Here is a 13,770-nt window from a genome sequence, read left to right as displayed (position 1 = left end):
GAGATGTTGGTCTTAAATAGGAAAAAATTAACAGGAAAGACACTGGAATTAAGAGGGGCTGGGAAGACTTCCTGCTGGAGGTGGAATTTTAGTTAGGATTTAGAAGGACAGGGAAAACGAGGGGGGCTGAGAGGAGGAGGATGCAAACTCCAGTCTTTGCCAGCCTCCGAGACCAGGACTCTAACCAGAGCACCAACCACCGAGCAGCCCCTGGGTTTGGGGCTGAAAGATCTCCCGGGACATGCTGCGGCAGCTTGTCTCCTGATTGGCCCCACCCAGGCCCCGCCCCCTCAGGTACGGCGACTTTAAATTGGCCAGGAGCGGTCCAGGTAGGATGCGCGGGGAATGGTCGCCGAGCCGGTTTCCCCAGAGCTACTCTCCCGCACCGCCCCCAAGCTTCGGGAGTGGCCTGAGCCCGGGGCTCGGCTTTCGGTCTCTTTGGGGTGAACTCGACCCGGCTGGGGGTGGGGGACGAAAGGAAGAGAAGGTGTCTGAGAGCGAGGAGGGGGCGGGGAGTGTAGGTGACGTTGCTAGGGGCGCGTGCTGGGCGTGACGGCATCTGCACGAGCCTCGGGGAGGCACAGACCGGGGCGGCGGCCGCGCGAGAGCAGGTGAGCGCTGGAGCGGGAGCGCGGGAGCGCCGGTCCCATCTCCCTTGGCTCCCCCCAGCCCTTCCGCCGCCGGTCCCCCTTGGGCAGGGAAGAGGCTGGGGCTTCACCGGGGCCCACTGCTTTCCTCGGATCCTGCCGGGAAGGGCGAGGCCCGGCGGCGGGCTCTTCCCCGGCTCCTCGGTCCCTCCCACGGCGGGGTGGGAAGCAGGTTTTTCCCCTCCCCCCTTATCCCGGGTGGGGAGGGACAAGAGCGGGCTGGCTCTGGGCGGAGCTGGGTCCGGGTACCGCCCCCCGCCGCTAACAGCCGCCGGCTTGGCGCCGCCGACGCGTCCCAGAGGAGGCGAGGAACTGAGCGGAGGAGCGCCCTTCGGGGCCTGGGCAGCTTCTCTCCTCCGTGCCCACCCGGAGCCCGAGACCGCCGGGAGGAGGGGGCGGGGAGGTGGGGGAGGAGGAGCCTGTCCCCCCGCCCTCATCAGCATGGAGGGGGAGGAGCTTGCTCCCTTCTCCCCTCCCCCCGCCCTCATTAGCCTCGCGGGTTACGCGGTGGCCGCCGCGGAGGCGGGGCTGCAACGGCATCCTGGGGGCACCGCCCTGCGGCTTTTTCCATTTCTTTTTTTTTTTTTTGGGAGGCTTCACTTTAACTCCGAGCCTCCCCGCTGGTCCCTCCCGCTGTTACTTTGCTACGTCACGCTGGGGGTGTTTCTGAAGCCTCGCTCAGACCTCCCCGTCCCTCCCCCTTCCCGGCCCCGCGCTCCCCGGAGCCCAGTAAATATTTTATGGTACTCAGCAGGAGACTGGAGAAGACGACGTGCCTCCAAGGGCGGCTGGTTGTGCTTTCTTGCCGAGTGGTCCCTCTCGGATCAGCTGCTTAGTGGTCCCTGCGGGCACTTCATAGACGGCGAGCTAGTCCAGCCCCAAAGCATTCCAAATGTGACATAACCCCGAAGCGGCCATTGGCCCCTGCTTGCATACCTCCGAGGACTGGGGACCCACCACCTTCCAAAACAGGACTTTTCTAGTTTGACTGTTCTCATTGTTAGGAATTTTCCCCTTAACCTCAAGCCTAACTTTTGCCTCTAATTTCTCCTTCCTTTACTCTTGGTCTGCCTCCTGGAGTCAAATGGGACAAGTCTAATGCGTTCCCCTGCATAAGTGAGCTTCAGGTACTTGCAGAGGGCTGTCTAGACCCTCCCCCCCTCCCCCAATCCCCTGTTTTCTGTATATATCCCAATACATCCACTTTATAAATTTGCTTTCAAAAAGTTGAGCATCATCCTAGTTCAACTCCTTGCTGCACGCGAATTGGTATTTTTAAAGACGACTCGTGGTTTTCAGAGGATAGGTTTTAGAAGGGTCCTTCAAATGGCAGAACGTTGACATCTAGTTGTAATATTACAAAGTTGATGTCATGTTTGTAATAGGACAGAGTTTGCAGAGTCGTAATGAAAAACTAACAAATCAAACATTGCCTCATTGACAGCTTATTGAAAGCACTGACATTCCATTTTTTTTTATAAGGACTTTTAAAAATGGTATCAAATTCTTTCGTAGATAGTTAACCTCCGAGTCAGGAAGATCAGTCTTGTCTTGCTTGACCCATACTGGCTATGTGACACCGGGAAAGTAACTTAGCCTCCCATTGCCCTGGGCAGCTCTAAAATAATTGCAGAGGTGATGCCACCTTGTATTGCTAGAAGGAGTTTAATCTTTGGGAGTTCTCTATACCAGTTAAATCACAGGTCAAATGCCCATTCATCAGCTTGACTAGCTTGTCCCAGAGGGCTTCTGTCCCACCCAGGTGGTTCAGAGGTTTTGGAGACCCTGCAGAGCTGGCCACTCTTAACACTTTACATTAACATCAAGGAAGAGTGATTTCCTGGAGGTACTTTAATATGATGAGGAAAGACTAGCTCAGTGAGACTGAAGAAGAATACCAATCCTAACTTTCCAAACTTCTGGGACCTCCAGGAAATTTGCTTTCTGTCTTTGACACTTCAATCTACCATGTGCATTTCAGTCATTCATTTAATTAGTACTATTATTATATTTAAGGACCTTCAGGGCAATCTAGCATACCTCTCAAGTTGCAATTCTATACCTCTACAATCTGATCTAATTTTACATTCTTCATACACTCTACCTTTCATCTAAACTGCACTACCAGCTGTTGTTCCCTGAACTTCATCATCTCTCTTTATCTATATGCATTTGCATAAGCCACTTCCTAGAACGTGTTCTCCTCTCGTTTTGACCCTCTTAAAATCCTCATATTTATCATTCTTCAAGCCATCCCTGATCCCTATCCTGTCCCCTTCTCTCCCTACCCCCCATGCTCTTTCTCTTCACATCACCTCAAAGTACAAAGTGCTCTGGGAGTTCAGAGGTAGAAGAGATTACTTCTGACTGGGTGGATCAAAAAAAAGCAAAACAAAACTTGGAAATAGAGGCATTTGGGCTAGCCCTTAAAGAACTGATAAGATTAATTCTGTCAGTTGGGTCAAAGGGAAGATTGTACAGCATTAACAAAGACAGGTTGTGTTAGGAGAGTTTCCAGGAGTTCAATTTGGCTGAAGTGTAGAGAGGATAATAGAGATGAGGCTTCTGTGTTATCACACTTTTGAAAATTTACTGGATTTCTTAGCATACTAAACTACTAGCATTACATATTCCTGTTCAGAATTTGATAGCAGCGAATGGGGGGCTGTGTAGGTGGTGAGATAGGGATTGTTGCAAAGTCTAAATGTCTATGTGTACAATATCAGGATGTTTGTATATTTTTGTGATCGATCATGTGGAGGTGGGACTGTGGACCTGAATTATAGCTGTTCTTCTGAGATCTTGAATTCACTTGGGCATGTGGTTAGTTTGTGACTTGGCAAAGTCATTGGATTCTTACTAGGTTAGCTTAGTAAAATTGAGTATAGTATGGTGTGCTAAAAGGGTTCATCTTATTTTTCTGTTGGGGGGGTGAGGAGGGGGGAGGGAGGAGGGAATGTGCTTCAAAATCTACACTCCTGAGTCCATGACCTTCTCTGTCTGGAGATGGATGGCATGTTTCATCAAGAGTCCTTTGGAATTGTGGTTGGTCATTGTGTGGATCAGCGTCCCTAAGTCTTTCAGAGTTGATTATCTTTTTTATTGACTTTAACAACAATATTGTTGTTAAAGAGATTCATTTAATACAGTGTACCTTTATGCCATTTACTTGCCTGTTGAAGCAGTGGGAATCAAAACTTGAGTAAAGTGACTTTTGGAACTGGAGTTTTGCCTCCTGTGACCCCGGATTAATCATTACAAAGAACTTTGCAGAGCTTAAAGTGCTACATAAATGTGAGCTGGTATCATTTTTATTGTTATCCTGATACTAAAGCAGTTAGCAGGTTCAAAAGTTGCCGTGAAGAACTATGCCCAGAGGGCTATAAAACTGTGTATACCCTTTGATCCAGCCATATTGCTACTAGAGCTGTATCCCAAAGAGATTTTTTTTTAAAGGCAGTGAGAAGGGCCGTTTGTACAAAAATATTCATAGTGACTTTTTGTAGTGGCAAAAAAATTGGAAACTGAAGGGATGCCCCTCAGGGAATGGCTGAACAAGTTGTATTATGATTGTAATAGTATATTACTATGCTATAAGAAATGGTGAGCAGGCTGGTTTCAGAAAAAACTGGAGATATTTATATCAACTGATACAACGTGAAATGAGCAGAACCAGGAGAACATTGTACACAGTAACAGCAATACAGTATGATGATCAACTGTGAATGACATAGATCTTCTCAACAATACAGTGATCTAAGACAGTTCCAAATGACTCATGATGAGAAATGCTATCCACCTTCAGAGAAAGAATTAGAGTCTGAATGAAGATAGTGTGCTATTTTTCACTTTCTGTATTTTTTTCATGTTTTTTTTCCCTTTGGGTCTGTGTCTTCTTTCACAACATGACTAGTATGGGAATGTGTTTTGTGTGATTGAACATGTATAACCTAAATCAAATTGCTTACTATCTCAGGGAGGGGGGAGGTGAAGAAGGGAGAGAGAAAATTTGGAACTCACAATGTTTTAAAAATGAATGTCAAAAATTGTCTTTACATGTAATTGGGGAAAAAAATAAAATATTTTTTAAAAAATTGCCATGAGGGCACCAGGTTATGGTAGTAACAGTGGTGACAAATTGAAGTCAATCTTTTATTTGCTCCTACCCTTGTCAGAGACTTGTGTACAGAAAATTGTGTAGAAAGAGCACTGGACTTGGAAATAGGAGGCCTCATTTTGAGTCGTGGCCTTCTGGTTCGTTGCTCTGTGGTAATGGTCAAGTCACTTAACATCTCTAAGCTGATCTTCATCTGTTAAGTGGAGTTGACAATACAATCGAGTCACGGGGTCACCATGGGAAAAACTCTTTTTAAGTTGTAAAGTACTAGAGAAGTGTGAGTTATTAATATGAGCTGGGTGATGAAAGTAGAGTGTTATTGCCTATGGTGTAATTATTTACATGTTATAATTGGTTAAGTAACAATTCATTAATTGGCTTTGCTATGTTTTTAATACCTGCAATTGTATCATACTTGTTGGATTTCTTTCCCTGATATTCACAGTCTTAGTGTATAGATTATTGAAAGGGAAGGGAAGAGTTGAGTTAAGTAGATAGGTTTTATATGGGAAATGCTTTTGAATTTTGTGCTAAGTAAAATGCGTGCACATTATTCAGTATCAACTCAGATAAGTAGTTCTTTTTTTCCCTTAATAGTATTTTATTTTTTTCCAGTTACATGTAAAGATAGTTTTCAATATTAATTTTTGAACAGTTTTGAAAATTTTCTCCCCCCTCCCTTCCCTTTTCTCTCCCCAAGACAGCAAGCAATCTGTATAGGTTATATATGTACAATCATGTTATACATATTTCCACATTAGTTAAGTTGTGAAAGAAGAATCAGAACAAAAGGGAAAAACCACAAGAAAGAAAAAAACAAACAAAAAACCCCCCTGAAAGTATTACACTTTGATCTGCATTCGGACTCCATAGTTCTTTCTCTGCGTGTGGTTAGTATTTTCCATCACAAGTCTTTTGGAATTGTCTTGGGTCTTTGTATTGCCGAGAAGAGCTAAGTCAATCAAAGTTGCCGTTGTTGTGTATAATGTTCTCCTGGTTTGGCTTACTTCACTCAGCATCAATTCATGTAAGTCTTTACAGGTTTTTTGAAATCTGCCTGCTCATCATATATAGAATAATAGTATTCCATTACATTCATATACCACAACTAGACAAGTAGTTCTTAAGATAAATTCAGAAAAGCTTTTTTAAAAATTCAAAATATTGTAAATGGATCACTCTTAATTCAACAAATATTTATTAAAGGCCTACACAAGAAACTGCTTGAAGACTAATGAAAGTACAAAAAGACAGACATTCCAACACAAACAGAAATAACTATAATATAAAGCATAGGTATTGGAGAGCTAGAAGTAAAGTGCTTTGAGAGTTCAGAGGACAAAGAGCTTTATTAGAGACCAAGACAACCGAGCTGTTGAAGTGTATTTGCTTCTTTAGGGGGGATGTGATAGCTTCAAACATAGGACAAGTGTCTGAGTCTGCAGGAGCTCTCCTGATCACTGAATAGTTCCCTTGGTGCTGACCTACTTGTACTGAAGTAACGGTCTTTGCCCAAGGCAGATGTGTTAAATGGCAGTTTTGTGACCTTTTTACTGGGAACATATCACACATGGTACAGTGGAAAGATCACTGGCTCTGAAATTAGAGGGCTGGGTTCAGATCTTGCCTGTGACCTTATCTGTGCGACCTTAGCAACTCACTTTAACATCTCCAATTTTCAGTTTTCTCAGCTTTAAAATGAGAGGGTTGGACTAGATGGCTAGAGGTGCTTTTCAGCTCTAAATCTATGATCCTACATACATAGACCATGGCTCTGGGAATCCTTTCCAGCCAAAGAGTCTTTGAGGAGACATAGATAATTTATACACAAAAATAGGGACAGACATCAAATCCCCAAGGTCAAACCACGTGTCTGCTCACTTGTCAGAGATAATAGTTATTTATATAATAATATATTTATATATCATATATAATTTATATTTTACAGTTTGCAAAGGGCTTTGTAAATATCAACTCATTTGAGTCTGATAACAACCTGTGAAGGAAGTACTACAGGTATTATTATCCCCCTTTAACTCAGGGTAAGTGACTTAACACAGGAAATGTCAGAGGACAGATGCGAACTTAGGTCTTCCTGATTCCAACTCTTATGCTCCTTGTTTCTGGGAAGAGATACAGTATTTGTCCGGGGAGAGGAGCAGTGCTTTGGAGTCAGAAGATCCACTTTGAGTTCTTGCTCTGCCACTTAACTAGCTGTGGGGACCATGGGTAAGTCACTTCACCCATGTAAAGTGACCTCTTCCATAAAGTAGGTATAATGTTCTTTTCTCACAGGATCGTTGTGAGGACACATGCTAGAATTTATGTACTGACTGTTGTCTTTCATCTCTCTTGTACTTGCCCAGCACTTTACTTTGCTACTGCAGGATGATTTGGGCCAGTTTAGTAACACTGATGGCTTAACTGGCATAGAAGCTAGTCTTCAGAAACTTACCAGATGTCCTGGGTGTAGAATTTCCAGATGACACTTCACAAAGGTAGTTCCTGTATGTGTAGTGCTTATGTCTTATTCCTAACTTCCCTGGGTGTATGTGTGCTCAAAAGTCCTACAACTAGCTGTTAGTGGCAGACCTTGGGCTAGAACTCTGGTCTCCTGAGTCCTAGTCAAGGGTTCGTAATGGAAACTAATGTAAGAGAAGACTGGAAGGGTAACTTGGAACCAGACTGTGAATGGACGTTTAGTATCAGGCTGAGGAGTTTGAGTAGAGTTGATAGGTGATGTGCAGTGAAAAGGCATGAGATCACTCAGGGGAGAGTAGAAAAAAAAAGCAATGAAGAACCATTGACTAGGAAGGTCAGAAAAGGCTTCATGTAGAAGGTGCTGCTGCAGCTGAGCCTTAAAGGAAACTAAGGATAATAAGAGGAGATGGAAAAATGGGAGTACATTCCAGGAATGGGGTGATAGGCATTGCCAGAGTAGAGGAGGAACGGTAAGAAGGTGAGTTTTCCTGGACCATAGTGTGTGTGAAGAGGAGTAATGTGTAATAAGGCTGGAAAAATAAGTTGAAAGAGTAGATAGAGTGCTGGACCTGGAGACAGAAGACCTGAGTTCAAATTTGACATCAGACACTGACTGGCTTGTGACCCTGGGCACGTCACTTAACCCTGTTTGCCTCACTTCCTCACCTGTAAAATGAGCTGGAGAAGGAAATGGTATACCACTCTTTGTCATGAAAACCCCAAGTGGGATCTTGAAGAGTTGGACATGACTGAAAATGACTGAATGACAACACCAACAACAAAGCCCATGGACATTAGATGGCAAGGGTGAACTTGTTCTTTATTTTACAGAGCTTGGTGCATGGGGATGTGAATCTTTGACTTCAGAGTGAGGAAGCCTTAGAACTCAGGTCTTGAAAGAACAGAATTGGCTTCTACTGTTCTTAGGGCAAGAGTTTCTGCTCTTTCTAAAAATCCTCAAATGCATCTGTGATCCCATAGAACCCATCTGGTGCCTATTTATCTGTGCCAACCCATCTGTCTCCACCCATCTTCTACAACTCTTATCCATGTTTTCATCTTATATAACTCTTGTCCACTTCCTCCTATAAGTTCACCACTGGATCCACTCAACATAGTGGCGATCTTCCTTAAAACAAGCAAGATTTTTGAGCAGTAAGATGGCAGTGGAATGGCAATACCTTTGTCATTCTATCAATAGTCAGTTCTATCAGTTTTTTCTCCTTTTATACTTCTTAACTGATTCCCTATCTCTCTCCCCACAGAATCTTTTCCAAACCTTCTTTCAACTCTCTCACATTCCCTGCTACTCCTTCCCTGCAGGAATCTTGCCTCTTGAATGAGAAAATTGAGGCAATTTAAAATGATATCTCTCATACTTTATTCTTCATTTCAGCCCCCCTTAATTTCATCTCCAGCTCTTTCCTTCTTTCTTCTTGCCAAGGCCAACCCCTCACCATGTGTCCTTGAGCCTGTCCCTCTAATGGATTATAGCTTCAGTCATTTCTTCTCTCCAATCTTCAACCTCTCCTTACCTTCCTTACTACCTTCAAACATGCCCAAATCTTCCTGATCCTTGGAAAAAAATTTTCATTAGGCTCTACCATTCCCTGTCATCCTATATTTATCTTCCCTTTCTCAACCAAACTCCGAAAAAAGGTATCTACACTCTACCTTCCTTTCTCCTATCACTCCTCAATCCTTTGCAATCTAGGTTTCAACCTTATCACTTGACTGAAGCAATTCCCTCCAAAGTTACTAGTGACCTTTTAATCACAAAATTGGTCTCTTTTCAGTCTTCATTCTTCTTGACTGATCTGCTACATTTGAGGCTGTTGACAGCCCTCTCCTCCCACCTGAGCTGTGCTCATTAGTCTTACATGACTTTACTCTTTCCTGTTTTTACTTTTACTTTTCTGACCATTCCTCCTCAGCCTCCTTTGTAGTTTCACTATCCAAATGATAACTACCTGTGAGTGTTCCCCATGGCTCTGTCCCTTTCTTTTCTCTGTCCATACTGTCTTGGTGACCTCATCAACTTTTGTGGGTTTAATTATCAGAAGGTAACATTTGAGTTGAACCTTGAAGCAAACAGTTTTAAGAAGCAGAATTGAAGACAAGGTGCATTCCAGGCATGGGGAACATTGAGTGCAAAGAGTGGGAGGGAGAAGGTGAAACATTGTGTGTGAGGAACCCAAGTAGACTGATATGGCTGGACTATAAATTTCATGAAAGAGCGATATTTAATAAGGCTAGAGAGTTAGAACAGGGCAAGGTTATGAAGAGCTTCAAATGTCAAGCAGAAGTTTATATTTGATTCTGGAGGTAATGGGGAGCTACAGGAGTTTACAGAATAAGGGGTGTGTGTGACATGGTCAGATGCTCACTTTTGAAAAGTCACTGTGAAGTGGAGGATAGTTTGGAGTGGGGAAAGGCCTTGGGGCAGGGAGATTTGTTAAAAAGTTCTTGAGTCCAGGTGAGGATAGATGAGGGCCTGAACTAGGATAATGGGTATGTGAGTGGAGAGAAAGTGACTTATAAGATAGATGTGGAGGTAGAGATGACGAGATTGGGCAACTGTTTGGGTAAAACCTATATGAATTGATAGCTGCTTATAAATAAATAAAATTCTATAACGATTCTGAATTATTTTCTTTTGGTAGAGTTCAGTCAAAAGGAGGGGGCGGGAAGAGAAGCATTCATATAGCACCTTTTATGTGCTAGGCATTGTGCTAAGCACTTTACAAATATTATCTCATTTGATCCTTACAACAACTGTATGAGGAAGTAGGTGCCGTTCTGTTGTTATCTCTATTTTACAGTTGAGGAAACTAAGGCAAACAGAGGTTAAGTGATCTGTCCTGGGTCACATAGCCAGTAAATATCTGAAACTGGATTGAAACTCAGAGCTCTATTCATGTGCCACCTCGCTGTCAACAAAATAAATAACCATTAATTTGAAGATTATTTTTATCTGTTAACAAGTTAAAATAATCTGCGATGTGTTTTTGAAACCCCTTGGAAAAAGAAGGAAGCAGTACAGTTTCACGTAGAGGTAGCTAGGTGCAGACCTGAGTTCACATGCTTCTTCAGATGCAAGCTGTGTGACTCTGTACAAGTCACTTAACTGTTCTCAGCCTCAGTTTCCAGATCTGTAAATGGGGATAATAGCTCTTTCTTCATTGAGTTGCTGTGAGGATCAAATGCCTTGGTGGCCTGCGGGCTGTGGGTGACTCTCTGGGTCACAGGTTGTGCAGGCCTGCTCCACAGTGTTCCAGTGCTCCTTGATGCAGTCAGCATAATGTCATCTGCAAACAGGGGCACCTGGAGGATCTCTCCATCCATAGGGAATCCCTCTTCAATTTGGGCTCTGTGCATTGTCTCCTCTATCACAGTGGCAATACAGCTCCATTGTGTTATGCCTCACCTAATTCCTAGGCATAATATCTCTTTTATTTCTTTTTTTTTAGATATAATATTTTTGTTGTTATATCTTTCAAGGAATCTTGAGACACCTTATGGAAGAGCCCATCTGGCTGGATTTTGGTCTATTGAATTAAATGCTTTTTTCATAATCAACAAGCAGCAGACACTGGGAGGTTCTATTCACTGCTTCTTTCAAGTAATTGTAAAATGACAAAGATGTGGCTTTTTTAAAATCTCATTTAGAAAAGTGCTTATTCTTTATCAGGGATAATAGCAATTATATAGTGCTTTAGGTTTGTCAAGTGGTTTTACAAATATCTTATTTACTGTCATGAACGTTGTTCCTGATTTGTTTTTGCTAGGATGGGCTTTTACCTGTTAACAGTTCTGAAGCAAATATAATGCAACACGATCTTTTTCGGTAGTATGTGATTTTCATTGAAGTTTTGTAGAGATAGGGTAATAGGCACATGGATCATTAGTTACTGACGTTCTCTCCTTAGCTTGCATTTTTTGGTATTAATAAGTCCCGGATTTTTTCTGCTTGTTTGGTATCTAACCTTTCCACATACCTGGCACATTGATCCCTCCATGCTCTCATAATTGTGTTGCTTCTGACACAGACCTTCTGTAGCTACACTTCGTCCAACACATGTGCTTTTCCTATTATTCTCTTTAGTGCCATTTCTGTCTTCTTTATAAGTCCTTCTAGGTCTGTGATGTTACAGACTGAATGGAGATTCCACTGTCCTTGATGGAAAAGCTGTTTGTTATACTGATTTTTATGAATTGTTTCTACTTTTCTTCTGTTTGTTGTCCTCCTTCCCCTTTCATCCGTAAATGCCATCAGACTGATTACTTCTTGGTTATCTTCAAACTCCACTCTCTTTTCTCTGCTTTACGAACTAATATTTAATATTGCTCACCATTGTCTATTATCGTCACAGAATTTTATGAACAAGTTTCTAGTTTATCCTGGTAATGCCTTTGGCAGCCATCTCTGTTTGGCAAATAAGTCAGTTGTTTGCTTACTGAAGGGTTTTTTTTGGGTCCTTTTAGCCTTGTTGTTGTAACTTCAGTGTATCAATGGAAAGTGAGGAAAGCTTCTAGCACTTTGAGTGGATTTCATGTGTTGAACTTAAGGTAAGACATCTACAAGAGTCAAACAGGATAGGCAGGCATGGATGGGTTGGGATCTGCATCTTTGGCCAGAACTTCTGAATCGATGAGATCTGAGTGTTCTGGGGAATATTTGGTGTAAAAGGTCATCTTAAAAAAATGAACCTTGTAGAGTTAGTTATAATTTTTTTTCATAACTGTTTACTATGCAAACAACATACCATTAGTTCATCCTTTGTATATAAGAGCCTAAGTAACCTTGGGCAGGCCAACCTGTAAAGCCTTTAAGTACTTGCTAGTTGAAAGAAGACAAGCCTAGCTGAGCCTGAGTTCCTAGAAATTGAGTAACATTCATTTCAGGTTTATAATTTTTTTCCCTTCAGAACTGAGTTATAGAAGAGTTGAGATATGTCTCCTTGGAGGGAGAACCTGATCTAGTATTCTAATGGTCTCTGACTTCATTGGAGTATCAAAATATGTATAAAATAATGTGCTAGGAAAAATGCAATTGGGTATTTTTTTCCAAAACAGAATGATTTGTCAAATGGCTAGGGACCATAGAAAATTATTGTACAGTTTTATTTATTGTAACCACATAAAGAAAGCAGTACTGCCATGGGCTTGGGCTATCTAGCAGGAGGTAAGAAATACTTTTTTTTATACAGAATATTCTTTTATAAAAGTTTTTGCTATGATAAGATTTTACCTCTATTAACAGTTTAGTTCTGAAGCATGTACAGTAAAGCTTTTAATACTCGATTTTCCGTAGCATTACACATTATAGCGTATATAGGATATCATTTGACCACTCTGATTTTACTGTGGTTAAATGATACTGCAGTAAGAGGAAGTGGGATTTTACTGAAAAGACCTTGGAGAAATTATCACTTGGGCATGTAAGGATATGATAATACAGCTTAGAATAAAAGCCTTATTTTTCCTTAGAACTGTTACTTGGAGCTTTTTATACATTGTAAATATGCCCTTACCTTTCCTTTTGTCTTGTTCCAGAAATTAAAGAAGTCTTGGTTTGCGTACTGTGTGCTCTGAACCTAAAAATTTCCAAATCATATGCTTCAAAAGGGAAATTTTTTTTTATAGAGAAAGTGTATAATTATAGATAAGGTTCTGATTTGCTATATTTAACTAATTGTGGGAAATCATCAATTTGTCTTTAAGGGTTATTTATATGTTACTTCTTTAAAATGTCTTCTACATGTAAATCAAATCCAGTTTAATTGGTCGTAGGAGCAATTATTTTGCAGCTCCCTCTGCTTTAAAGAAAGCTTTATTCTTTTTTCATTGATGACTTTCCATCTGTTATATAAAAAAATCATTCACCAAACTGTAAGATGGTCTGTATTTAACAGGGAAATAATTTTTAAATGGTTAATTCAGCCTTTAGTACTAACTTAAAATAGGGAAGAACATAATCTTAATTTAAAATATTAAAAAGTTATAATCACATGTGTAACCTATATAATAACTAGATTTTGCATTTTATATATGATAATAGTTGGAATGGAAATATAAAATGAAGCATATCTTATGGAAACTGCTATCTTTGTTTTGTAAATTATCTGGCTGCTCTTAAGATTGTATTCTAGTTTATCCATGTGAAACTTTGGGTAGTTTGAGAGGAAATTAACGGGTTAAATATCTGTGGGTTGGCTAAAGCTGCAGTGTCCAATAAATTTAAAGGCTCCCTCTGACTGACAGTTGATGCTTAGAGAGGCTGGATCAGATTAGTCCAGGCTTCAGGCTTTGTTGAGACTGGGAAGCCATTTTAGGATTCTTTGGTGTGGAAGCGAAAACACTGTGCTGTCAACTTGCGAACTTCCCTCTTCGAGAATCGGTTTGTGAGCTTGCGAAACTTTTGGAATATAATTATGAAAATATGTAGGAGTGCTCTGAGCAGGTGATCTGAAAGTGGACCCTGGAACTTTGGATAAAGAGGTTTGATACATTTATTACTGTCAT

The 13,770-nt window shown here is 41.6% G+C and overlaps 1 protein-coding gene across 12 annotated transcripts in view; it reads left to right on the top strand.

The window, feature by feature from the left end:
• Positions 1–542: 542 nt before the first annotated feature.
• Positions 543–13,770, top strand: part of SUN1 (Sad1 and UNC84 domain containing 1) — a 65,575-nt gene continuing 52,347 nt past the window's right edge. For 4 of the 12 annotated variants that reach the window (XM_036741347.1, XM_036741349.1, XM_036741344.1 and 1 more), the window contains exon 1: positions 13,571–13,746. The gene's annotated coding sequence lies outside the window, so the exon portion shown is untranslated. Of the gene's footprint in view, positions 612–11,793; positions 11,815–13,518; positions 13,747–13,770 lie in introns of those variants that run through there. The other 8 variants (XM_036741351.1, XM_036741346.1, XM_036741342.1 and 5 more) reach the window with 8 other exon arrangements.

This window comes from Trichosurus vulpecula, chromosome 1 (genome assembly GCF_011100635.1).
Source record: "Trichosurus vulpecula isolate mTriVul1 chromosome 1, mTriVul1.pri, whole genome shotgun sequence".
NCBI classification, from domain to species: Eukaryota; Metazoa; Chordata; class Mammalia; order Diprotodontia; family Phalangeridae; genus Trichosurus; species Trichosurus vulpecula.
Note: the sequence above shows the minus strand (reverse complement) of the source record. Positions and strands in the feature narration are given on the sequence as shown.